This window comes from Leptonotus elevatus, chromosome 1 (genome assembly GCF_054856555.1).
Source record: "Leptonotus elevatus isolate MCC_2025b chromosome 1, RoL_Lele_1.0, whole genome shotgun sequence".
NCBI lineage: Eukaryota > Metazoa > Chordata > Actinopteri > Syngnathiformes > Syngnathidae > Leptonotus > Leptonotus elevatus.
Genome location: NC_141239.1, coordinates 16,439,766 through 16,465,763, shown reverse-complemented (window position 1 = coordinate 16,465,763; position 25,998 = coordinate 16,439,766).

The following is a 25,998-nucleotide window of genomic DNA, read 5'->3' as shown; positions in this document are numbered from 1 at the left end:
AGTAGTGATTTAAACTAGGGTTAGGGTTTCAAAGTAGGGGTTTAAACTAGGGTTAGGGTTTCAAAGTAGGGGTTTAAACTAGGGTTAGCGTTTCAAAGTAGGGGTTTTAACTAGGGTTAGGGTTTCAAAGTAGGGGTTTAAACTAGGGTTAGGGTTTCAAAGTAGTGATTTAAACTAGGGTTAAGGTTTCAAAGTAGGGGTTTAAACTAGGGTTAGGGTTTCAAAGTAGGGGTTTAAACTAGGGTTAGAGTTTCAAAGTAGGGGTTTAAACTAGGGTTAGGGTTTCAAAGTAGGGTTTTAAACTAGGGTTAGGGTTTCAATGTAGGGGTTTAAACTAGGTTTAGGGTTTCAAAGTAGGGTTTTAAACTAGGGTTAGGGTTTCAAAGTAGGGGTTTAAACTAGGGTTAGGGTTTCAAATTAGGGTTAGGGTTTCAAAGTAGGGTTTTAAACTAAGTTAGGGTTTCAAAATAGGGGTTTAAACTAGGGTTAGGGGTTCAAAAGTAGGGGTTTAAACTAGGGATAAGGTTTCAATTAGGGGTTTAAACTAGGGTTAGGGTTTCAAAGTAGGGTTTTAAACTAGGGTTAGGGTTGCAAAGTAGTGATTTAAACTAGGGTTAGGGTTTCAAAGTAGGGGTTTAAACTAGGGTTAGGGTTTCAAAGTAGGGGTTTAAACTAGGGTTAGCGTTTCAAAGTAGGGGTTTAAACTAGGGTTAGGGTTTCAAAGTAGGGGTTTAAACTAGGGTTAGGGTTTCAAAGTAGTGATTTAAACTAGGGTTAAGGTTTCAAAGTAGGGGTTTAAACTAGGGTTAGGGTTTCAAAGTAGGGGTTTAAACTAGGGTTAGAGTTTCAAAGTAGGGGTTTAAACTAGGGTTAGGGTTTCAAAGTAGGGTTTTAAACTAGGGTTAGGGTTTCAAAGTAGGGGTTTTATACTAGGGTTAGGGTTTCAAAGTAGGGGTTTTAAACTAGGGTTAGGGTTTCAAAGTAGGGTTTTAAACTAGGGTTAGGGTTTCAAAGTCGGGTTTTATACTAGGGTTAGGGTTTAAAAGTAGGGTTTTAAACTAGGGTTAGGGTTTCAAAGTAGGGGTTTAAACTAGGGTTAGGGTTTCAAACTAGGGTTAGGGTTTCAAAGTAGGGTTTTAAACTAGGGTTAGGGTTGCAAAGTATTGGTTTAAACTAGGGTTAAGGTTGCAAAGTAGTGGTTTAAACTAGGGTTAGGGTTTCAAAGTAGGGTTTTAAACTAGGGTTAGGGTTTCAAAGTAGGGGTTTAAACTAGGGTTAGGGTTTCAAACTAGGGTTAGGGTTTCAAAGTAGGGTTTTAAACTAGGGTTAGGGTTGCAAAGTATTGGTTTAAACTAGGGTTAAGGTTGCAAAGTAGTGGTTTAAACTAGGGTTAGGGTTTAAAAGTAGGGGTTTAAACTAGGGTTAGGGTTTCAAAGTAGGTGTTTAAAATAGGGTTAGGGTTTTAAAGTAGGGGTTTAAACTAGGGTTAGGGTTTCAAAGTCGGGGTTTAAACTAGGGTTAGGGTTTCAATGTAGGGGTTTAAACTAGGGTTAGGGTTTCAAAGTAGGGTTTTAAACTAGGGTTAGGTTTCAAAGTAGGGTTTTAAACTCGGGTTAGGGTTTGAAAGTAGGGTTTTAAACTAGGGTAAGGGTTTTCAAAGTAGGGTTTTAAACTAGGGTTAGGGTTTCAAAGTAGGGTTTTAAAATAGGGTTAGAGTTTCAAAGTAGGGGTTTAAACTAGGGTTAAAGTTTCAAAGGAGGGTTTTAAACTACGGTTAGGGTTTCAAAGTAGGGGTTTAAACTAGTATTAGGGTTTAAAAGTAGGGGTTTAAACTAGGGTTAGGGTTTCAAAGTAGGATTTTAAACTAGGGTTAGGGTTGCAAAGTATTGGTTTAAACTAGGGTTAAGGTTGCAAAGTAGTGGTTTAAACTAGGGTTAGGGTTTCAAAGTAGGGGTTTAAACTAGGGTTAGGGTTTCAAAGTAGGGGTTTAAACTAGGGTTAGGGTTTCAAAGTAGGGGTTTAAACTAGGGTTAGGGTTTCAAAATAGTGATTTAAACTAGGGTTAGGGTTTCAAAGTAGGGGTTTAAACTAGGGTTAGGGTTTCAAAGTAGGGGTTTAAACTAGGGTTAGGGTTTCAAAGTAGGGTTTTAAACTAGGGTAAGGGTTTCAAAGTAGGGGTTTAAACTAGGGTTAGGGTTTCAAACTAGGGTTAGGGTTTCAAAGTAGGGTTTTAAACTAGGGTTAGGGTTGCAAAGTATTGGTTTAAACTAGGGTTAAGGTTGCAAAGTAGTGGTTTAAACTAGGGTTAGGGTTTCAAAGTAGGGTTTTAAACTAGGGTTAGGGTTTCAAAGTAGGGGTTTAAACTAGGGTTAGGGTTTCAAACTAGGGTTAGGGTTTCAAAGTAGGGTTTTAAACTAGGGTTAGGGTTGCAAAGTATTGGTTTAAACTAGGGTTAAGGTTGCAAAGTAGTGGTTTAAACTAGGGTTAGGGTTTAAAAGTAGGGGTTTAAACTAGGGTTAGGGTTTCAAAGTAGGTGTTTAAAATAGGGTTAGGGTTTTAAAGTAGGGGTTTAAACTAGGGTTAGGGTTTCAAAGTCGGGGTTTAAACTAGGGTTAGGGTTTCAATGTAGGGGTTTAAACTAGGGTTAGGGTTTCAAAGTAGGGTTTTAAACTAGGGTTAGGTTTCAAAGTAGGGTTTTAAACTCGGGTTAGGGTTTGAAAGTAGGGTTTTAAACTAGGGTAAGGGTTTTCAAAGTAGGGTTTTAAACTAGGGTTAGGGTTTCAAAGTAGGGTTTTAAAATAGGGTTAGAGTTTCAAAGTAGGGGTTTAAACTAGGGTTAAAGTTTCAAAGGAGGGTTTTAAACTACGGTTAGGGTTTCAAAGTAGGGGTTTAAACTAGTATTAGGGTTTAAAAGTAGGGGTTTAAACTAGGGTTAGGGTTTCAAAGTAGGATTTTAAACTAGGGTTAGGGTTGCAAAGTATTGGTTTAAACTAGGGTTAAGGTTGCAAAGTAGTGGTTTAAACTAGGGTTAGGGTTTCAAAGTAGGGGTTTAAACTAGGGTTAGGGTTTCAAAGTAGGGGTTTAAACTAGGGTTAGGGTTTCAAAGTAGGGGTTTAAACTAGGGTTAGGGTTTCAAAATAGTGATTTAAACTAGGGTTAGGGTTTCAAAGTAGGGGTTTAAACTAGGGTTAGGGTTTCAAAGTAGGGGTTTAAACTAGGGTTAGGGTTTCAAAGTAGGGTTTTAAACTAGGGTAAGGGTTTCAAAGTAGGGGTTTAAACTAGGTTTAGGGTTTCAAACTAGGGTTAGGGTTTCAAAGTAGGGTTTTAAACTAGGGTTAGGGTTGCAAAGTATTGGTTTAAACTAGGGTTAAGGTTGCAAAGTAGTGGTTTAAACTAGGGTTAGGGTTTAAAAGTAGGGGTTTAAACTAGGGTTAGGGTTTCAAAGTAGGGGTTTAAAATAGGGTTAGGGTTTTAAAGTAGGGGTTTAAACTAGGGTTAGGGTTTCAAAGTAGGGGTTTAAACTAGGGTTAGGGTTTCAATGTAGGGGTTTAAACTAGGGTTAGGGTTTCAAATTAGGGTTAGGGTTTCAAAGTAGGGTTTTAAACTAAGTTAGGGTTTCAAAATAGGGGTTAAAACTAGGGTTAGGGTTTCAAAGTAGGGGTTTAAACTAGGGTTAAGGTTTCAAAGTAGGGGTTTAAACTAGAGTTAGCGTTTCAAAGTAGGGTTTTAAACTAGGGTTAGGATTTCAAAGTAGGGTTTTATACTAGGGTTAGGGTTTCAAAGTAGGGTTTTAAACTAGGGTTAGGGTTTCAAAGTAGGGGTTTAAACTAGGGTTAGGGTTTCAAACTAGGGTTAGGGTTTCAAAGTAGGGTTTTAAACTAGGGTTAGGGTTGCAAAGTATTGGTTTAAACTAGGGTTAAGGTTGCAAAGTAGTGGTTTAAACTAGGGTTAGGGTTTAAAAGTAGGGGTTTAAACTAGGGTTTGGGTTTCAAAATAGGGGTTTAAAATAGGGTTAGGGTTTTAAAGTAGGGTTTTAAACTAGGGTTAGGGTTTCAAAGTAGGGGTTTAAACTAGGGTTAGGGTTTCAATGTAGGGGTTTAAACTAGGGTTAGGGTTTCAAAGTAGGGTTTTAAACTAGGGTTAGGGTTTCAAAGTAGGGTTTTAAACTCGGGTTAGGGTTTGAAAGTAGGGGTTTAAACTAGGGTTAGGGTTTCAAACTAGGGTTAAGTTTTCAAATTAGGGTTTTAAACTAGGGTTAGGGTTTAAAAGTAGGGGTTTAAACTAGGGTGAGGGTTTCAAAGTAGGATTTTAAACTAGGGTTAGGGTTTCAAAGTAGGGGTTTAAACTAGGGTTAGGGTTTCAAAGTAGGGGTTTAAACTAGGGTTAGGGTTTCAAAGTAGGGGTTTAAACTAGGGTTAGGGTTTCAAACTAGGGTTAAGTTTTCAAATTAGGGTTTTAAACTAGGGTTAGGGTTTAAAAGTAGGGGTTTAAACTAGGGTGAGGGTTTCAAAGTAGGATTTTAAACTAGGGTTAGGGTTTCAAAGGAGGTTTTTAAACTAGGGTTAGGGTTTCAAAGTAGGGGTTTAAACTAGGATTAGGGTTTTAAAGTAGGGGTTTAAACTAGGGTTAGGGTTTCAAACTAGGGTTAAGTTTTCAAATTAGGGTTTTAAACTAGGGTTAGGGTTTAAAAGTAGGGGTTTAAACTAGGGTGAGGGTTTCAAAGTAGGATTTTAAACTAGGGTTAGGGTTTCAAAGTAGGGGTTTAAACTAGGGTTAGGGTTTCAAAGTAGGGGTTTAAACTAGGGTTAGGGTTTCAAAGTAGGGGTTTAAACTAGGGTTAGTGTTTCAAAGTAGGGGTTTAAATTAGGGTTAGGGTTGCAAAGTAGGAGTTTAAATTAGGGTTAGGGTTGCAAAGTAGTGGTTTAAACTAGGGTTAGGGTTTCAAAGTAGGGGTTTAAACTAGGGTTAGGGTTTCAAAGTAGGGGTTTAAACTAGGGTTAGGGTTTCAAAGTAGGGGTTTAAACTAGGGTTAGGGTTTCAAAGTAGGGGTTTAAACTAGGGTTAGGGTTTCAAACTAGGGTTAGGGTTTCAAAGTAGGTTTTAAACTAAGTTAGGGTTTCAAAATAGGGGTTTAAACTAGGGTTAGAGTTTCAAAAGTAGGGGTTTAAACTAGGGATAAGGTTTCAATTACGGGTTTAAACTAGGGTTAGTGTTTCAAAGTAGGGGTTTAAATTAGGGTTAGGGTTGCAAAGAAGGAGTTTAAATTAGGGTTAGGGTTGCAAAGTAGTGGTTTAAACTAGGGTTAGGGTTTCAAAGTAGGGGTTTAAACTAGGGTTAGGGTTTCAAAGTAGGGGTTTAAACTAGGGTTAGGGTTTCAAAGTAGGGGTTTAAACTAGGGTTAGGGTTTCAAAGTAGTGATTTAAACTAGGGTTAGGGTTTCAAAGTAGGGGTTTAAACTAGGGTTAGGGTTTCAAAGTAGGGGTTTAAACTAGGGTTAGAGTTTCAAAGTAGGGGTTTAAACTAGGGTTAGGGTTTCAAAGTAGGGTTTTAAACTAGGGTTAGGGTTTCAAAGTAGGGTTTTATACTAGGGTTAGGGTTTCAAAGTAGGGTTTTAAACTAGTGTTAGGGTTTCAAAGTAGGGGTTTAAACTAGGGTTAGGGTTTCAAACTAGGGTTAGGGTTTCAAAGTAGGGTTTTAAACTAGGGTTAGGGTTGCAAAGTATTGGTTTAAACTAGGGTTAAGGTTGCAAAGTAGTGGTTTAAACTAGGGTTAGGGTTTCAAAGTAGGGTTTTAAACTAGGGTTAGGGTTTCAATGTAGGGCTTTAAACTAGGTTTAGGGTTTCAAAGTAGGGTTTTAAACTAGGGTTAGGGTTTCAAAGTAGGGGTTTAAACTAGGGTTAGGGTTTCAAATTAGGGTTAGGGTTTCAAAGTAGGGTTTTAAACTAAGTTAGGGTTTCAAAATAGGGGTTTAAACTAGGGTTAGGGTTTCAAAAGTAGGGGTTTAAACTAGGGATAAGGTTTCAATTAGGGGTTTAAACTAGGGTTAGGGTTTCAAAGTAGGGTTTTAAACTAGGGTTAGGGTTGCAAAGTAGTGATTTAAACTAGGGTTAGGGTTTCAAAGTAGGGGTTTAAACTAGGGTTAGGGTTTCAAAGTAGGGGTTTAAACTAGGGTTAGCGTTTCAAAGTAGGGGTTTAAACTAGGGTTAGGGTTTCAAAGTAGGGGTTTAAACTAGGGTTAGGGTTTCAAAGTAGTGATTTAAACTAGGGTTAAGGTTTCAAAGTAGGGGTTTAAACTAGGGTTAGGGTTTCAAAGTAGGGGTTTAAACTAGGGTTAGAGTTTCAAAGTAGGGGTTTAAACTAGGGTTAGGGTTTCAAAGTAGGGTTTTAAACTAGGGTTAGGGTTTCAAAGTAAAGGTTTTATACTAGGGTTAGGGTTTCAAAGTAGGGGTTTTAAACTAGGGTTAGGGTTTCAAAGTAGGGTTTTAAACTAGGGTTAGGGTTTCAAAGTCGGGTTTTATACTAGGGTTAGGGTTTCAAAGTAGGGTTTTAAACTAGGGTTAGGGTTTCAAAGTAGGGGTTTAAACTAGGGTTAGGGTTTCAAACTAGGGTTAGGGTTTCAAAGTAGGGTTTTAAACTAGGGTTAGGTTTGCAAAGTATTGGTTTAAACTAGGGTTAAGGTTGCAAAGTAGTGGTTTAAACTAGGGTTAGGGTTTCAAAGTAGGGTTTTAAACTAGGGTTAGGGTTTCAAAGTAGGGGTTTAAACTAGGGTTAGGAATTCAAACTAGGGTTAGGATTTCAAAGTAGGGTTTTAAACTAGGGTTAGGGTTGCAAAGTATTGGTTTAAACTAGGGTTAAGGTTGCAAAGTAGTGGTTTAAACTAGGGTTAGGGTTTAAAAGTAGGGGTTTAAACTAGGGTTAGGGTTTCAAAGTAGGTGTTTAAAATAGGGTTAGGGTTTTAAAGTAGGGGTTTAAACTAGGGTTAGGGTTTCAAAGTCGGGGTTTAAACTAGGGTTAGGGTTTCAATGTAGGGGTTTAAACTAGGGTTAGGTTTCAAAGTAGGGTTTTAAACTCGGGTTAGGGTTTGAAAGTAGGTATTTAAACTAGGGTAAGGGTTTTCAAAGTAGGGTTTTAAACTAGGGTTAGGGTTTCAAAGTAGGGTTTTAAACTAGGGTTAGAGTTTCAAAGTAGGGGTTTAAACTAGGGTTAAAGTTTCAAAGGAGGGTTTTAAACTAGGGTTAGGGTTTCAAAGTAGGGGTTTAAACTAGTATTAGGGTTTAAAAGTAGGGGTTTAAACTAGGGTTAGGGTTTCAAAGTAGGATTTTAAACTAGGGTTAGGGTTGCAAAGTATTGGTTTAAACTAGGGTTAAGGTTAGAAAGTAGTGGTTTAAACTAGGGTTAGGGTTTCAAAGTAGGGGTTTAAATTAGGGTTAGGGTTGCAAAGAAGGAGTTTAAATTAGGGTTAGGGTTGCAAAGTAGTGGTTTAAACTAGGGTTAGGGTTTCAAAGTAGGGGTTTAAACTAGGGTTAGGGTTTCAAAGTAGGGGTTTAAACTAGGGTTAGGGTTTCAAAGTAGGGGTTTAAACTAGGGTTAGAGTTTCAAAGTAGGGGTTTAAACTAGGGTTAGGGTTTCAAAGTAGGGTTTTAAACTAGGGTTAAGGTTAGAAAGTAGTGGTTTAAACTAGGGTTAGGGTTTCAAAGTAGGGGTTTAAATTAGGGTTAGGGTTGCAAAGAAGGAGTTTAAATTAGGGTTAGGGTTTCAAAGTAGGGGTTTAAACTAGGGTTAGGGTTTCAAAGTAGGGGTTTAAACTAGGGTTAGGGTTTCAAAGTAGGGGTTTAAACTAGGGTTAGGGTTTCAAAATAGTGATTTAAACTAGGGTTAGGGTTTCAAAGTAGGGGTTTAAACTAGGGTTAGGGTTTCAAAGTAGGGGTTTAAACTAGGGTTAGAGTTTCAAAGTAGGGGTTTAAACTAGGGTTAGGGTTTCAAAGTAGGGTTTTAAACTAGGGTTAGGGTTTCAAAGTAGGGTTTTATACTAGGGTTAGGGTTTCAAAGTAGGGTTTTAAACTAGGGTAAGGGTTTCAAAGTAGGGGTTTAAACTAGGTTTAGGGTTTCAAACTAGGGTTAGGGTTTCAAAGTAGGGTTTTAAACTAGGGTTAGGGTTGCAAAGTATTGGTTTAAACTAGGGTTAAGGTTGCAAAGTAGTGGTTTAAACTAGGGTTAGGGTTTAAAAGTAGGGGTTTAAACTAGGGTTAGGGTTTCAAAGTAGGGGTTTAAAATAGGGTTAGGGTTTTAAAGTAGGGGTTTAAACTAGGGTTAGGGTTTCAAAGTAGGGGTTTAAACTAGGGTTAGGGTTTCAATGTAGGGGTTTAAACTAGGGTTAGGGTTTCAAATTAGGGTTAGGGTTTCAAAGAAGGGTTTTAAGCTAAGTTAGGGTTTCAAAATAGGGTTTAAAACTAGGGTTAGGGTTTCAAAGTAGGGGTTTAAACTAGGGTTAGGGTTTCAAAGTAGGGGTTTAAACTAGGGTTAGCGTTTCAAAGTAGGGTTTTAAACTAGGGTTAGGATTTCAAAGTAGGGTTTTATACTAGGGTTAGGGTTTCAAAGTAGGGTTTTAAACTAGGGTTAGGGTTTCAAAGTAGGGGTTTAAACTAGGGTTAGGGTTTCAAACTAGGGTTAGGGTTTCAAAGTAGGGTTTTAAACTAGGGTTAGGGTTGCAAAGTATTGGTTTAAACTAGGGTTAAGGTTGCAAAGTAGTGGTTTAAACTAGGGTTAGGGTTTAAAAGTAGGGGTTTAAACTAGGGTTTGGGTTTCAAAATAGGGGTTTAAAATAGGGTTAGGGTTTTAAAGTAGGGTTTTAAACTAGGGTTAGGGTTTCAAAGTAGGGGTTTAAACTAGGGTTAGGGTTTCAATGTAGGGGTTTAAACTAGGGTTAGGGTTTCAAAGTAGGGTTTTAAACTAGGGTTAGGGTTTCAAAGTAGGGTTTTAAACTCGGGTTAGGGTTTGAAAGTAGGGGTTTAAACTAGGGTTAAAGTTTCAAAGGAGGTTTTAAAACTAGGGTTAGGGTTTCAAAGTAGGGGTTTAAACTAGGATTAGGGTTTTAAAGTAGGGGTTTAAACTAGGGTTAGGGTTTCAAACTAGGGTTAAGTTTTCAAAGTAGGGTTTTAAACTAGGGTTAGGGTTTAAAAGTAGGGGTTTAAACTAGGGTGAGGGTTTCAAAGTAGGATTTTAAACTAGGGTTAGGGTTTCAAAGTAGGGGTTTAAACTAGGGTTAGGGTTTCAAAGTAGGGGTTTAAACTAGGGTTAGGGTTTCAAAGTAGGGGTTTAAACTAGGGTTAGGGTTTCAAACTAGGGTTATGGTTTTAAAGTAGGGTTTTAAACTAGGGTTAGGGTTTCAATGTAGTGATTTAAACTCGGATTAGGGTTTCAAAGTAGGGGTTTAAACTAGGGTTAGTGTTTCAAAGTAGGGGTTTAAATTAGGGTTAGGGTTGCAAAGTAGGAGTTTAAATTAGGGTTAGGGTTGCAAAGTAGTGGTTTAAACTAGGGTTAGGGTTTCAAAGTAGGGGTTTAAACTAGGGTTAGGGTTTCAAAGTAGGGGTTTAAACTAGGGTTAGGGTTTCAAAGTAGGGGTTTAAACTAGGGTTAGGGTTTCAAAGTAGGGGTTTAAACTAGGGTTAGGGTTTCAAACTAGGGTTAGGGTTTCAAAGTAGGGTTTTAAACTAAGTTAGGGTTTCAAAATAGGGGTTTAAACTAGGGTTAGAGTTTCAAAAGTAGGGGTTTAAACTAGGGATAAGGTTTCAATTAGGGGTTTAAACTAGGGTTAGTGTTTCAAAGTAGGGGTTTAAATTAGGGTTAGGGTTGCAAAGAAGGAGTTTAAATTAGGGTTAGGGTTGCAAAGTAGTGGTTTAAACTAGGGTTAGGGTTTCAAAGTAGGGGTTTAAACTAGGGTTAGGGTTTCAAAGTAGGGGTTTAAACTAGGGTTAGGGTTTCAAAGTAGGGGTTTAAACTAGGGTTAGGGTTTCAAAGTAGTGATTTAAACTAGGGTTAGGGTTTCAAAGTAGGGGTTTAAACTAGGGTTAGGGTTTCAAAGTAGGGGTTTAAACTAGGGTTAGGGTTTCAAAGTAGGGTTTTAAACTAGGGTTAGGGTTTCAAAGTAGGGTTTTATACTAGGGTTAGGGTTTCAAAGTAGGGTTTTAAACTAGTGTTAGGGTTTCAAAGTAGGGGTTTAAACTAGGGTTAGGGTTTCAAAGTAGGGTTTTAAACTAGGGTTAGGGTTGCAAAGTATTGGTTTAAACTAGGGTTAAGGTTGCAAAGTAGTGGTTTAAACTAGGGTTAGGGTTTAAAAGTAGGGGTTTAAACTAGGGTAAGGGTTTCAAAGTAGGGGTTTAAAATAGGGTTAGGGTTTTAAAGTAGGGGTTTAAACTAGGGTTAGGGTTTCAAAGTAGGGGTTTAAACTAGGGTTAGGGGTTCAATGTAGGGGTTTAAACTAGGTTAAGGGTTTCAAAGTAGGGTTTTAAACTAGGGTTAGGGTTTCAAAGTAGGGGTTTAAACTAGGGTTAGGGTTTCAAATTAGGGTTAGGGTTTCAAAGTAGGTTTTAAACTAAGTTAGGGTTTCAAAATAGGGGTTAAAACTAGGGTTAGGGTTTCAAAAGTAGAGGTTTAAACTAGGGATAAGGTTTCAATTAGGGGTTTAAACTAGGGTTAGGGTTTCAAAGTAGGGGTTTAAATTAGGGTTAGAGTTGCAAAGTAGGAGTTTAAATTAGGGTTAGGGTTGCAAAGTAGTGGTTTAAACTAGGGTTAGGGTTTCAAAGTAGGGGTTTAAACTAGGGTTAGAGTTTCAAAGTAGGGGTTTAAACTAGGGTTAGGGTTTCAAAGTAGGGTTTTAAACTAGGGTTAAGGTTAGAAAGTAGTGGTTTAAACTAGGGTTAGGGTTTCAAAGTAGGGGTTTAAATTAGGGTTAGGGTTGCAAAGAAGGAGTTTAAATTAGGGTTAGGGTTTCAAAGTAGGGGTTTAAACTAGGGTTAGGGTTTCAAAGTAGGGGTTTAAACTAGGGTTAGGGTTTCAAAGTAGGGGTTTAAACTAGGGTTAGGGTTTCAAAATAGTGATTTAAACTAGGGTTAGGGTTTCAAAGTAGGGGTTTAAACTAGGGTTAGGGTTTCAAAGTAGGGGTTTAAACTAGGGTTAGAGTTTCAAAGTAGGGGTTTAAACTAGGGTTAGGGTTTCAAAGTAGGGTTTTAAACTAGGGTTAGGGTTTCAAAGTAGGGTTTTATACTAGGGTTAGGGTTTCAAAGTAGGGTTTTAAACTAGGGTAAGGGTTTCAAAGTAGGGGTTTAAACTAGGTTTAGGGTTTCAAACTAGGGTTAGGGTTTCAAAGTAGGGTTTTAAACTAGGGTTAGGGTTGCAAAGTATTGGTTTAAACTAGGGTTAAGGTTGCAAAGTAGTGGTTTAAACTAGGGTTAGGGTTTAAAAGTAGGGGTTTAAACTAGGGTTAGGGTTTCAAAGTAGGGGTTTAAAATAGGGTTAGGGTTTTAAAGTAGGGGTTTAAACTAGGGTTAGGGTTTCAAAGTAGGGGTTTAAACTAGGGTTAGGGTTTCAATGTAGGGGTTTAAACTAGGGTTAGGGTTTCAAATTAGGGTTAGGGTTTCAAAGAAGGGTTTTAAGCTAAGTTAGGGTTTCAAAATAGGGTTTAAAACTAGGGTTAGGGTTTCAAAGTAGGGGTTTAAACTAGGGTTAGGGTTTCAAAGTAGGGGTTTAAACTAGGGTTAGCGTTTCAAAGTAGGGTTTTAAACTAGGGTTAGGATTTCAAAGTAGGGTTTTATACTAGGGTTAGGGTTTCAAAGTAGGGTTTTAAACTAGGGTTAGGGTTTCAAAGTAGGGGTTTAAACTAGGGTTAGGGTTTCAAACTAGGGTTAGGGTTTCAAAGTAGGGTTTTAAACTAGGGTTAGGGTTGCAAAGTATTGGTTTAAACTAGGGTTAAGGTTGCAAAGTAGTGGTTTAAACTAGGGTTAGGGTTTAAAAGTAGGGGTTTAAACTAGGGTTTGGGTTTCAAAATAGGGGTTTAAAATAGGGTTAGGGTTTTAAAGTAGGGTTTTAAACTAGGGTTAGGGTTTCAAAGTAGGGGTTTAAACTAGGGTTAGGGTTTCAATGTAGGGGTTTAAACTAGGGTTAGGGTTTCAAAGTAGGGTTTTAAACTAGGGTTAGGGTTTCAAAGTAGGGTTTTAAACTCGGGTTAGGGTTTGAAAGTAGGGGTTTAAACTAGGGTTAAAGTTTCAAAGGAGGTTTTAAAACTAGGGTTAGGGTTTCAAAGTAGGGGTTTAAACTAGGATTAGGGTTTTAAAGTAGGGGTTTAAACTAGGGTTAGGGTTTCAAACTAGGGTTAAGTTTTCAAATTAGGGTTTTAAACTAGGGTTAGGGTTTAAAAGTAGGGGTTTAAACTAGGGTGAGGGTTTCAAAGTAGGATTTTAAACTAGGGTTAGGGTTTCAAAGTAGGGGTTTAAACTAGGGTTAGGGTTTCAAAGTAGGGGTTTAAACTAGGGTTAGGGTTTCAAAGTAGGGGTTTAAACTAGGGTTAGGGTTTCAAACTAGGGTTATGGTTTTAAAGTAGGGTTTTAAACTAGGGTTAGGGTTTCAATGTAGTGATTTAAACTCGGATTAGGGTTTCAAAGTAGGGGTTTAAACTAGGGTTAGTGTTTCAAAGTAGGGGTTTAAATTAGGGTTAGGGTTGCAAAGTAGGAGTTTAAATTAGGGTTAGGGTTGCAAAGTAGTGGTTTAAACTAGGGTTAGGGTTTCAAAGTAGGGGTTTAAACTAGGGTTAGGGTTTCAAAGTAGGGGTTTAAACTAGGGTTAGGGTTTCAAAGTAGGGGTTTAAACTAGGGTTAGGGTTTCAAAGTAGGGGTTTAAACTAGGGTTAGGGTTTCAAACTAGGGTTAGGGTTTCAAAGTAGGGTTTTAAACTAAGTTAGGGTTTCAAAATAGGGGTTTAAACTAGGGTTAGAGTTTCAAAAGTAGGGGTTTAAACTAGGGATAAGGTTTCAATTAGGGGTTTAAACTAGGGTTAGTGTTTCAAAGTAGGGGTTTAAATTAGGGTTAGGGTTGCAAAGAAGGAGTTTAAATTAGGGTTAGGGTTGCAAAGTAGTGGTTTAAACTAGGGTTAGGGTTTCAAAGTAGGGGTTTAAACTAGGGTTAGGGTTTCAAAGTAGGGGTTTAAACTAGGGTTAGGGTTTCAAAGTAGGGGTTTAAACTAGGGTTAGGGTTTCAAAGTAGTGATTTAAACTAGGGTTAGGGTTTCAAAGTAGGGGTTTAAACTAGGGTTAGGGTTTCAAAGTAGGGGTTTAAACTAGGGTTAGGGTTTCAAAGTAGGGTTTTAAACTAGGGTTAGGGTTTCAAAGTAGGGTTTTATACTAGGGTTAGGGTTTCAAAGTAGGGTTTTAAACTAGTGTTAGGGTTTCAAAGTAGGGGTTTAAACTAGGGTTAGGGTTTCAAAGTAGGGTTTTAAACTAGGGTTAGGGTTGCAAAGTATTGGTTTAAACTAGGGTTAAGGTTGCAAAGTAGTGGTTTAAACTAGGGTTAGGGTTTAAAAGTAGGGGTTTAAACTAGGGTAAGGGTTTCAAAGTAGGGGTTTAAAATAGGGTTAGGGTTTTAAAGTAGGGGTTTAAACTAGGGTTAGGGTTTCAAAGTAGGGGTTTAAACTAGGGTTAGGGGTTCAATGTAGGGGTTTAAACTAGGTTAAGGGTTTCAAAGTAGGGTTTTAAACTAGGGTTAGGGTTTCAAAGTAGGGGTTTAAACTAGGGTTAGGGTTTCAAATTAGGGTTAGGGTTTCAAAGTAGGTTTTAAACTAAGTTAGGGTTTCAAAATAGGGGTTAAAACTAGGGTTAGGGTTTCAAAAGTAGAGGTTTAAACTAGGGATAAGGTTTCAATTAGGGGTTTAAACTAGGGTTAGGGTTTCAAAGTAGGGGTTTAAATTAGGGTTAGAGTTGCAAAGTAGGAGTTTAAATTAGGGTTAGGGTTGCAAAGTAGTGGTTTAAACTAGGGTTAGGGTTTCAAAGTAGGGTTTTAAACTAGGGTTAGGGTTTCAAAGTAGGGGTTTAAACTAGGGTTAGGGTTAAAAAGTAGGGGTTTAAACTAGGGTTAGGGTTGCAAAGTAGTGATTTAAACTAGGGTTAGAGTTTCAAAGTAGGGGTTTAAACTAGGGTTAGGGTTTCAAAGTAGGGGTTTAAACTAGGGTTAGCGTTTCAAAGTAGGGGTTTAAACTAGGGTTAGGGTTTCAAAGTAGGGGTTTAAACTAGGGTTAGGGTTTCAAAGTAGTGATTTAAACTAGGGTTAGGGTTTCAAAGTAGGGGTTTAAACTAGGGTTAGGGTTTCAAAGTAGGGGTTTAAACTAGGGTTAGGGTTTCAAAGTAGTGATTTAAACTAGGGTTAGGGTTTCAAAGTAGGGGTTTAAACTAGGGTTAGGGTTTCAAAGTAGGGGTTTAAACTAGGGTTAGAGTTTCAAAGTAGGGGTTTAAACTAGGGTTAGGGTTTCAAAGTAGGGTTTTAAACTAGGGTTAGGGTTTCAAAGTAGGGTTTTATACTAGGGTTAGGGTTTCAAAGTAGGGTTTTAAACTAGTGTTAGGGTTTCAAAGTAGGGGTTTAAACTAGGGTTAGGGTTTCAAACTAGGGTTAGGGTTTCAAAGTAGGGTTTTAAACTAGGGTTAGGGTTGCAAAGTATTGGTTTAAACTAGGGTTAAGGTTGCAAAGTAGTGGTTTAAACTAGGGTTAGGGTTTAAAAGTAGGGGTTTAAACTAGGGTAAGGGTTTCAAAGTAGGGGTTTAAAATAGGGTTAGGGTTTTAAAGTAGGGGTTTAAACTAGGGTTAGGGTTTCAAAGAAGGGGTTTAAACTAGGGTTAGGGGTTCAATGTAGGGGTTTAAACTAGGTTAAGGGTTTCAAAGTAGGGTTTTAAACTAGGGTTAGGGTTTCAAAGTAGGGGTTTAAACTAGGGTTAGGGTTTCAAATTAGGGTTAGGGTTTCAAAGTAGGTTTTAAACTAAGTTAGGGTTTCAAAATAGGGGTTAAAACTAGGGTTAGGGTTTCAAAAGTAGAGGTTTAAACTAGGGATAAGGTTTCAATTAGGGGTTTAAACTAGGGTTAGGGTTTCAAAGTAGGGGTTTAAATTAGGGTTAGGGTTGCAAAGTAGGAGTTTAAATTAGGGTTAGGGTTGCAAAGTAGTGGTTTAAACTAGGGTTAGGGTTTCAAAGTAGGGTTTTAAACTAGGGTTAGGGTTTCAAAGTAGGGGTTTAAACTAGGGTTAGGGTTAAAAAGTAGGGGTTTAAACTAGGGTTAGGGTTGCAAAGTAGTGATTTAAACTAGGGTTAGGGTTTCAAAGTAGGGGTTTAAACTAGGGTTAGGGTTTCAAAGTAGGGGTTTAAACTAGGGTTAGCGTTTCAAAGTAGGGGTTTAAACTAGGGTTAGGGTTTCAAAGTAGGGGTTTAAACTAGGGTTAGGGTTTCAAAGTAGTGATTTAAACTAGGGTTAGGGTTTCAAAGTAGGGGTTTAAACTAGGGTTAGGGTTTCAAAGTAGGGGTTTAAACTAGGGTTAGAGTTTCAAAGTAGGGGTTTAAACTAGGGTTAGGGTTTCAAAGTAGGGTTTTAAACTAGGGTTAGGATTTCAAAGTAGGGTTTTATACTAGGGTTAGGGTTTCAAAGTAGGGTTTTAAACTAGGTTTAGGGTTTCAAAGTAGGGGTTTAAACTAGGGTTAGGGTTTCAAACTAGGTTTAGGGTTTCAAAGTAGGGTTTTAAACTAGGGTTAGGGTTGCAAAGTATTGGTTTAAACTAGGGTTAAGGTTGCAAAGTAGTGGTTTAAACTAGGGTTAGGGTTTCAAAGTAGGGTTTTAAACTAAGGTTAGGGTTTCAAAGTTGGGGTTTAAACTAGGGTTAGGGTTTCAAAGTAGGGGTTTAAACTAGGGTTAGGGTTTCAATGTAGGGGTTTAAAATAGGGTTAGGGTTTCAAAGTAGGGTTTTAAACTAGGGTTAGGGTTTCAAAGTAGGGTTTTAAACTCGGGTTAGGGTTTGAAAGTAGGGTTTTAAACTAGGGTAAGGGTTTCAAAGTAGGGTTTTAAACTAGGGTTAGGGTTTCAAAGTAGGGTTTTAAACTAGGGTTAGAGTTTCAAAGTAGGGGTTTAAACTAGGGTTAAAGTTTCAAAGGAGGGTTTTAAACTAGGGTTAGGGTTTCAAAGTAGGGGTTTAAACTAGGGTTAGGGTTTCAAACTAGGGTTATGGTTTTAAAGTAGGGTTTTAAACTAGGGTTAGGGTTTCAATGTAGTGATTTAAACTCGGATTAGGGTTTCAAAGTAGGGGTTTAAACTAGGGTTAGTGTTTCAAAGTAGGGGTTTAAATTAGGGTTAGGGTTGCAAAGTAGGAGTTTAAATTAGGGTTAGGGTTGCAAAGTAGTGGTTTAAACTAGGGTTAGGGTTTCAAAGTAGGGGTTTAAACTAGGGTTAGGGTTTCAAAGTAGGGGTTTAAACTAGGGTTAGGGTTTCAAAGTAGGGGTTTAAACTAGGGTTAGGGTTTCAAAGTAGGGGTTTAAACTAGGGTTAGGGTTTCAAACTAGGGTTAGGGTTTCAAAGTAGGGTTTTAAACTAAGTTAGGGTTTCAAAATAGGGGTTTAAACTAGGGTTAGAGTTTCAAAAGTAGGGGTTTAAACTAGGGATAAGGTTTCAATTAGGGGTTTAAACTAGGGTTAGTGTTTCAAAGTAGGGGTTTAAATTAGGGTTAAGGTTGCAAAGAAGGAGTTTAAATTAGGGTTAGGGTTGCAAAGTAGTGGTTTAAACTAGGGTTAGGGTTTCAAAGTAGGGGTTTAAACTAGGGTTAGGGTTTCAAAGTAGGGGTTTAAACTAGGGTTAGGGTTTCAAAGTAGGGGTTTAAACTAGGGTTAGGGTTTCAAAGTAGTGATTTAAACTAGGGTTAGGGTTTCAAAGTAGGGGTTTAAACTAGGGTTAGGGTTTCAAAGTAGGGGTTTAAACTAGGGTTAGAGTTTCAAAGTAGGGGTTTAAACTAGGGTTAGGGTTTCAAAGTAGGGTTTTAAACTAGGGTTAGGGTTTCAAAGTAGGGTTTTATACTAGGGTTAGGGTTTCAAAGTAGGGTTTTAAACTAGTGTTAGGGTTTCATAGTAGGGGTTTAAACTAGGGTTAGGGTTTCAAACTAGGGTTAGGGTTTCAAAGTAGGGTTTTAAACTAGGGTTAGGGTTGCAAAGTATTGGTTTAAACTAGGGTTAAGGTTGCAAAGTAGTGGTTTAAACTAGGGTTAGGGTTTAAAAGTAGGGGTTTAAACTAGGGTAAGGGTTTCAAAGTAGGGGTTTAAAATAGGGTTAGGGTTTTAAAGTAGGGGTTTAAACTAGGGTTAGGCTTTCAAAGTAGGGGTTTAAACTAGGGTTAGGGGTTCAATGTAGGGGTTTAAACTAGGTTAAGGGTTTCAAAGTAGGGTTTTAAACTAGGGTTAGGGTTTCAAAGTAGGGGTTTAAACTAGGGTTAGGGTTTCAAATTAGGGTTAGGGTTTCAAAGTAGGTTTTAAACTAAGTTAGGGTTTCAAAATAGGGGTTAAAACTAGGGTTAGGGTTTCAAAAGTAGAGGTTTAAACTAGGGATAAGGTTTCAATTAGGGGTTTAAACTAGGGTTAGGGTTTCAAAGTAGGGGTTTAAATTAGGGTTAGGGTTGCAAAGTAGGAGTTTAAATTAGGGTTAGGGTTGCAAAGTAGTGGTTTAAACTAGGGTTAGGGTTTCAAAGTAGGGTTTTAAACTAGGGTTAGGGTTTCAAAGTAGGGGTTTAAACTAGGGTTAGGGTTAAAAAGTAGGGGTTTAAACTAGGGTTAGGGTTGCAAAGTAGTGATTTAAACTAGGGTTAGGGTTTCAAAGTAGGGGTTTAAACTAGGGTTAGGGTTTCAAAGTAGGGGTTTAAACTAGGGTTAGCGTTTCAAAGTAGGGGTTTAAAGTAGGGTTAGGGTTTCAAAGTAGGGGTTTAAACTAGGGTTAGGGTTTCAAAGTAGTGATTTAAACTAGGGTTAGGGTTTCAAAGTAGGGGTTTAAACTAGGGTTAGGGTTTCAAAGTAGGGGTTTAAACTAGGGTTAGAGTTTCAAAGTAGGGGTTTAAACTAGGGTTAGGGTTTCAAAGTAGGGTTTTAAACTAGGGTTAGGATTTCAAAGTAGGGTTTTATACTAGGGTTAGGGTTTCAAAGTAGGGTTTTAAACTAGGTTTAGGGTTTCAAAGTAGGGGTTTAAACTAGGGTTAGGGTTTCAAACTAGGTTTAGGGTTTCAAAGTAGGGTTTTAAACTAGGGTTAGGGTTGCAAAGTATTGGTTTAAACTAGGGTTAAGGTTGCAAAGTAGTGGTTTAAACTAGGGTTAGGGTTTCAAAGTAGGGTTTTAAACTAAGGTTAGGGTTTCAAAGTTGGGGTTTAAACTAGGGTTAGGGTTTCAAAGTAGGGGTTTAAACTAGGGTTAGGGTTTCAATGTAGGGGTTTAAACTAGGGTTAGGGTTTCAAAGTAGGGTTTTAAACTAGGGTTAGGGTTTCAAAGTAGGGTTTTAAACTCGGGTTAGGGTTTGAAAGTAGGGTTTTAAACTAGGGTAAGGGTTTCAAAGTAGGGTTTTAAACTAGGGTTAGGGTTTCAAAGTAGGGTTTTAAACTAGGGTTAGAGTTTCAAAGTAGGGGTTTAAACTAGGGTTAAAGTTTCAAAGGAGGGTTTTAAACTAGGGTTAGGGTTTCAAAGTAGGGGTATAAACTAGGATTAGGGTTTTAAAGTAGGGGTTTAAACTAGGGTTAGGGTTTCAAACTAGGGTTAAGTTTTCAAATTAGGGTTTTAAACTAGGGTTAGGGTTTAAAAGTAGGGGTTTAAACTAGGGTTAGGGTTTCAAAGTAGGATTTTAAACTAGGGTTAGGGTTTCAAAGTAGGGGTTTAAACTAGGGTTAGGGTTTCAAAGTAGGGGTTTAAACTAGGGTTAGGGTTTCAAAGTAGGGGTTTAAACTAGGGTTAGGGTTTCAAAGTAGGGGTTTAAACTAGGGTTAGGGTTTCAAAGTAGGGGTTTAAACTAGGGTTAGGGTTTCAAACTAGGGTTAGGGTTTCAAAGTAGGGTTTTAAACTAAGTTAGGGTTTCAAAATAGGGGTTTAAACTAGGGTTAGAGTTTCAAAAGTAGGGGTTTAAACTAGGGATAAGGTTTCAATTATGGGTTTAAACTAGGGTTAGGGTTTCAAAGTAGGGGTTTAAATTAGGGTTAGGGTTGCAAAGTAGGAGTTTAAATTAGGGTTAGGGTTGCAAAGTAGTGGTTTAAACTAGGTTTAGGGTTTCAAAGTAGGGGTTTAAACTAGGGTTAGGGTTTCAAAGTAGGGGTTTAAACTAGGGTTAGGGTTTCAAAGTAGGGGTTTAAATTAGGGTTAGGGTTTCAAAGTAGTGATTTAAACTAGGGTTAGGGTTTCAAAGTAGGGGTTTAAACTAGGGTTAGGGTTTCAAAGTAGGGGTTTAAACTAGGGTTAGAGTTTCAAAGTAGGGGTTTAAACTAGGGTTAGGGTTTCAAAGTAGGGTTTTAAACTAGGGTTAGCGTTTCAAAGTAGGGGTTTAAACTAGGGTTAGGGTTTCAAAGTAGGGGTTTAAACTAGGGTTAGGGTTTCAAAGTAGTGATTTAAACTAGGGTTAAGGTTTCAAAGTAGGGGTTTAAACTAGGGTTAGGGTTTCAAAGTAGGGGTTTAAACTAGGGTTAGAGTTTCAAAGTAGGGGTTTAAACTAGGGTTAGGGTTTCAAAGTAGGGTTTTAAACTAGGGTTAGGGTTTCAAAGTAGGGGTTTTATACTAGGGTTAGGGTTTCAAAGTAGGGGTTTTAAACTAGGGTTAGGGTTTCAAAGTAGGGTTTTAAACTAGGGTTAGGGTTTCAAAGTCGGGTTTTATACTAGGGTTAGGGTTTAAAAGTAGGGTTTTAAACTAGGGTTAGGGTTTCAAAGTAGGGGTTTAAACTAGGGTTAGGGTTTCAAACTAGGGTTAGGGTTTCAAAGTAGGGTTTTAAACTAGGGTTAGGGTTGCAAAGTATTGGTTTAAACTAGGGTTAAGGTTGCAAAGTAGTGGTTTAAACTAGGGTTAGGGTTTCAAAGTAGGGTTTTAAACTAGGGTTAGGGTTTCAAAGTAGGGGTTTAAACTAGGGTTAGGGTTTCAAACTAGGGTTAGGGTTTCAAAGTAGGGTTTTAAACTAGGGTTAGGGTTGCAAAGTATTGGTTTAAACTAGGGTTAAGGTTGCAAAGTAGTGGTTTAAACTAGGGTTAGGGTTTAAAAGTAGGGGTTTAAACTAGGGTTAGGGTTTCAAAGTAGGTGTTTAAAATAGGGTTAGGGTTTTAAAGTAGGGGTTTAAACTAGGGTTAGGGTTTCAAAGTCGGGGTTTAAACTAGGGTTAGGGTTTCAATGTAGGGGTTTAAACTAGGGTTAGGGTTTCAAAGTAGGGTTTTAAACTAGGGTTAGGTTTCAAAGTAGGGTTTTAAACTCGGGTTAGGGTTTGAAAGTAGGGTTTTAAACTAGGGTAAGGGTTTCAAAGTAGGGTTTTAAACTAGGGTTAGGGTTTCAAAGTAGGGTTTTAAACTAGGGTTAGAGTTTCAAAGTAGGGGTTTAAACTAGGGTTAAAGTTTCAAAGGAGGGTTTTAAACTAGGGTTAGGGTTTCAAAGTAGGGGTTTAAACTAGTATTAGGGTTTTAAAGTAGGGGTTTAAACTAGGGTTAGGGTTTCAAACTAGGGTTAAGTTTTCAAATTAGTGTTTTAAACTAGGGTTAGGGTTTAAAAGTAGGGGTTTAAACTAGGGTTAGGGTTTCAAAGTAGGATTTTAAACTAGGGTTAGGGTTTCAAAAAAGGGGTTTAAACTAGGGTTAGGGTTTCAAAGTAGGGGTTTAAACTAGGGTTAGGGTTTCAAAGTAGGGGTTTAAACTAGGGTTAGGGTTTCAAAGTAGGGGTTTAAACTAGGGTTAGGGTTTCAAAGTAGGGGTTTAAACTAGGGTTAGGGTTTCAAACTAGGGTTAGGGTTTCAAAGTAGGGTTTTAAACTAAGTTAGGGTTTCAAAATAGGGGTTTAAACTAGGGTTAGAGTTTCAAAAGTAGGGGTTTAAACTAGGGATAAGGTTTCAATTATGGGTTTAAACTAGGGTTAGGGTTTCAAAGTAGGGGTTTAAATTAGGGTTAGGGTTGCAAAGTAGGAGTTTAAATTAGGGTTAGGGTTGCAAAGTAGTGGTTTAAACTAGGTTTAGGGTTTCAAAGTAGGGGTTTAAACTAGGGTTAGGGTTTCAAAGTAGGGGTTTAAACTAGGGTTAGGGTTTCAAAGTAGGGGTTTAAATTAGGGTTAGGGTTTCAAAGTAGTGATTTAAACTAGGGTTAGGGTTTCAAAGTAGGGGTTTAAACTAGGGTTAGGGTTTCAAAGTAGGGGTTTAAACTAGGGTTAGAGTTTCAAAGTAGGGGTTTAAACTAGGGTTAGGGTTTCAAAGTAGGGTTTTAAACTAGGGTTAGCGTTTCAAAGTAGGGGTTTAAACTAGGGTTAGGGTTTCAAAGTAGGGGTTTAAACTAGGGTTAGGGTTTCAAAGTAGTGATTTAAACTAGGGTTAAGGTTTCAAAGTAGGGGTTTAAACTAGGGTTAGGGTTTCAAAGTAGGGGTTTAAACTAGGGTTAGAGTTTCAAAGTAGGGGTTTAAACTAGGGTTAGGGTTTCAAAGTAGGGTTTTAAACTAGGGTTAGGGTTTCAAAGTAGGGGTTTTATACTAGGGTTAGGGTTTCAAAGTAGGGGTTTTAAACTAGGGTTAGGGTTTCAAAGTAGGGTTTTAAACTAGGGTTAGGGTTTCAAAGTAGGGTTTTATACTAGGGTTAGGGTTTCAAAGTAGGGTTTTAAACTAGGGTTAGGGTTTCAATGTAGGGGTTTAAACTAGGGTTAGGGTTTTAAACTAGGGTTAGGGTTTCAAAGTAGGGTTTTAAACTAGGGTTAGGGTTGCAAAGTATTGGTTTAAACTAGGGTTAAGGTTGCAAAGTAGTGGTTTAAACTAGGGTTAGGGTTTCAAAGTAGGGTTTTAAACTAGGGTTAGGGTTTCAAAGTAGGGGTTTAAACTAGGGTTAGGGTTTCAAACTAGGGTTAGAGTTTCAAAGTAGGGTTTTAAACTAGGGTTAGGGTTGCAAAGTATTGGTTTAAACTAGGGTTAAGGTTGCAAAGTAGTGGTTTAAACTAGGGTTAGGGTTTAAAAGTAGGGGTTTAAACTAGGGTTAGGGTTTCAAAGTAGGTGTTTAAAATAGGGTTAGGGTTTTAAAGTAGGGGTTTAAACTAGGGTTAGGGTTTCAAAGTCGGGGTTTAAACTAGGGTTAGGGTTTCAATGTAGGGGTTTAAACTAGGGTTAGGGTTTCAAAGTAGGGTTTTAAACTAGGGTTAGGTTTCAAAGTAGGGTTTTAAACTCGGGTTAGGGTTTGAAAGTAGGGTTTTAAACTAGGGTAAGGGTTTCAAAGTAGGGTTTTAAACTAGGGTTAGGGTTTCAAAGTAGGGTTTTAAACTAGGGTTAGAGTTTCAAAGTAGGGGTTTAAACTAGGGTTAAAGTTTCAAAGGAGGGTTTTAAACTAGGGTTAGGGTTTCAAAGTAGGGGTTTAAACTAGTATTAGGGTTTTAAAGTAGGGGTTTAAACTAGGGTTAGGGTTTCAAACTAGGGTTAAGTTTTCAAATTAGTGTTTTAAACTAGGGTTAGGGTTTAAAAGTAGGGGTTTAAACTAGGGTTAGGGTTTCAAAGTAGGATTTTAAACTAGGGTTAGGGTTTTAAAAAAGGGGTTTAAACTAGGGTTAGGGTTTCAAAGTAGGGGTTTAAACTAGGGTTAGGGTTTCAAAGTAGGGGTTTAAACTAGGGTTAGGGTTTCAAAGTAGGGGTTTAAACTAGGGTTAGGGTTTCAAAGTAGGGGTTTAAACTAGGGTTAGGGTTTCAAACTAGGGTTAGGGTTTCAAAGTAGGGTTTTAAACTAAGTTAGGGTTTCAAAATAGGGGTTTAAACTAGGGTTAGAGTTTCAAAAGTAGGGGTTTAAACTAGGGATAAGGTTTCAATTATGGGTTTAAACTAGCGTTAGGGTTTCAAAGTAGGGGTTTAAATTAGGGTTAGGGTTGCAAAGAAGGAGTTTAAATTAGGGTTAGGGTTGCAAAGTAGTGGTTTAAACTAGGGTTAGGGTTTCAAAGTAGGGGTTTAAACTAGGGTTAGGGTTTCAAAGTAGGGGTTTAAACTAGGGTTAGGGTTTCAAAGTAGGGGTTTAAACTAGGGTTAGGGTTTCAAAATAGTAATTTAAACTAGGGTTAGGGTTTCAAAGTAGGGGTTTAAACTAGGGTTAGGGTTTCAAAGTAGGGGTTTAAACTAGGGTTAGAGTTTCAAAGTAGGGGTTTAAACTAGGGTTAGGGTTTCAAAGTAGGGTTTTAAACTAGGGTTAGGGTTTCAAAGTAGGGTTTTATACTAGGGTTAGGGTTTCAAAGTAGGGTTTTAAACTAGGGTTAGGGTTTCAAAGTAGGGGTTTAAACTAGGTTTAGGGTTTCAAACTAGGGTTAGGGTTTCAAAGTAGGGTTTTAAACTAGGGTTAGGGTTGCAAAGTATTGGTTTAAACTAGGGTTAAGGTTGCAAAGTAGTGGTTTAAACTAGGGTTAGGGTTTAAAAGTAGGGGTTTAAACTAGGGTTAGGGTTTCAAAGTAGGGGTTTAAACTAGGGTTAGGGTTTCAAAGTAGGGGTTTAAACTAGGGTTAGGGTTTCAATTTAGGGGTTTAAACTAGGGTTAGGGTTTCAAATTAGGGTTAGGGTTTCAAAGTAGGGTTTTAAACTAAGTTAGGGTTTCAAAATAGGGGTTAAAACTAGGGTTAGGGTTTCAAAGTAGGGGTTTAAACTAGGGTTAGGGTTTCAAAGTAGGGGTTTAAACTAGGGTTAGCGTTTCAAAGTAGGGTTTTAAACAAGGGTTAGGATTTCAAAGTAGGGTTTTATACTAGGGTTAGGGTTTCAAAGTAGGGTTTTAAACTAGGGTTAGGGTTTCAAAGTAGGGGTTTAAACTAGGGTTAGGGTTTCAAACTAGGGTTAGGGTTTCAAAGTAGGGTTTTAAACTAGGGTTAGGGTTGCAAAGTATTGGTTTAAACCAGGGTTAAGGTTGCAAAGTAGTGGTTTAAACTAGGGTTAGGGTTTAAAAGTAGGGGTTTAAACTAGGGTTTGGGTTTCAAAATAGGGGTTTAAAATAGGGTTAGGGTTTTAAACTAGGGTTAGGGTTTCAAAGTAGGGGTTTAAACTAGGGTTAGGGTTTCAATGTAGGGGTTTAAACTAGGGTTAGGGTTTCAAAGTAGGGTTTTAAACTAGGGTTAGGGTTTCAAAGTAGGGTTTTAAACTCGGGTTAGGGTTTGAAAGTAGGGGTTTAAACTAGGGTTAAAGTTTCAAAGGAGGTTTTTAAACTAGGGTTAGGGTTTCAAAGTAGGGGTTTAAACTAGGATTAGGGTTTTAAAGTAGGGGTTTAAACTAGGGTTAGGGTTTCAAACTAGGGTTAAGTTTTCAAATTAGGGTTTTAAACTAGGGTTAGGGTTTAAAAGTAGGGGTTTAAACTAGGGTGAGGGTTTAAAAGTAGGATTTTAAACTAGTGTTAGGGTTTCAAAGTAGGGGTTTAAACTAGGGTTAGGGTTTCAAAGTAGGGGTTTAAACTAGGGTTAGGGTTTCAAACTAGGGTTATGGTTTTAAAGTAGGGTTTTAAACTAGGGTTAGGGTTTCAAAGTAGTGATTTAAACTCGGATTAGGGTTTCAAAGTAGGGGTTTAAACTAGGGTTAGGGTTTCAAAGTAGGGGTTTAAACTAGGGTTAGGGTTTCAAACTAGGGTTAGGGTTTCAAAGTAGGGTTTTAAACTAAGTTAGGGTTTCAAAATAGGGGTTTAAACTAGGGTTAGAGTTTCAAAAGTAGGGGTTTAAACTAGGGATAAGGTTTCAATTAGGGGTTTAAACTAGGGTTAGGGTTTCAAAGTAGGGGTTTAAATTAGGGTTAGGGTTGCAAAGAAGGAGTTTAAATTAGGGTTAGGGTAGCAAAGTAGTGGTTTAAACTAGGGTTAGGGTTTCAAAGTAGGGGTTTAAACTAGGGTTAGGGTTTCAAAGTAGGGGTTTAAACTAGGGTTAGGGTTTCAAAGTAGGGGTTTAAACTAGGGTTAGGGTTTCAAAGTAGTGATTTAAACTAGGGTTAGGGTTTCAAAGTAGGGGTTTAAACTAGGGTTAGGGTTTCAAAGTAGGGGTTTAAACTAGGGTTAGAGTTTCAAAGTAGGGGTTTAAACTAGGGTTAGGGTTTCAAAGTAGAGTTTTAAACTAGGGTTAGGGTTTCAAAGTAGGGTTTTATACTAGGGTTAGGGTTTCAAAGTAGGGTTTTAAACTAGTGTTAGGGTTTCAAAGTAGGGGTTTAAACTAGGGTTAGGGTTTCAAACTAGGGTTAGGGTTTCAAAGTAGGGTTTTAAACTAGGGTTAGGGTTGCAAAGTATTGGTTTAAACTAGGGTTAAGGTTGCAAAGTAGTGGTTTAAACTAGGGTTAGGGTTTAAAAGTAGGGGTTTAAACTAGGGTAAGGGTTTCAAAGTAGGGGTTTAAAATAGGGTTAGGGTTTTAAAGTAGGGGTTTAAACTAGGGTTAGGGTTTCAAAGTAGGGGTTTAAACAAGGGTTAGGGGTTCAATGTAGGGGTTTAAACTAGGTTAAGGGTTTCAAAGTAGGGTTTTAAACTAGGGTTAGGGTTTCAAAGTAGGGGTTTAAACTAGGGTTAGGGTTTCAAATTAGGGTTAGGGTTTCAAAGTAGGGTTTTAAACTAAGTTAGGGTTTCAAAATAGGGGTTAAAACTAGGGTTAGGGTTTCAAAAGTAGAGGTTTAAACTAGGGATAAGGTTTCAATTAGGGGTTTAAACTAGGGTTAGGGTTTCAAAGTAGGGGTTTAAATTAGGGTTAGGGTTGCAAAGTAGGAGTTTAAATTAGGGTTAGGGTTGCAAAGTAGTGGTTTAAACTAGGGTTAGGGTTTCAAAGTAG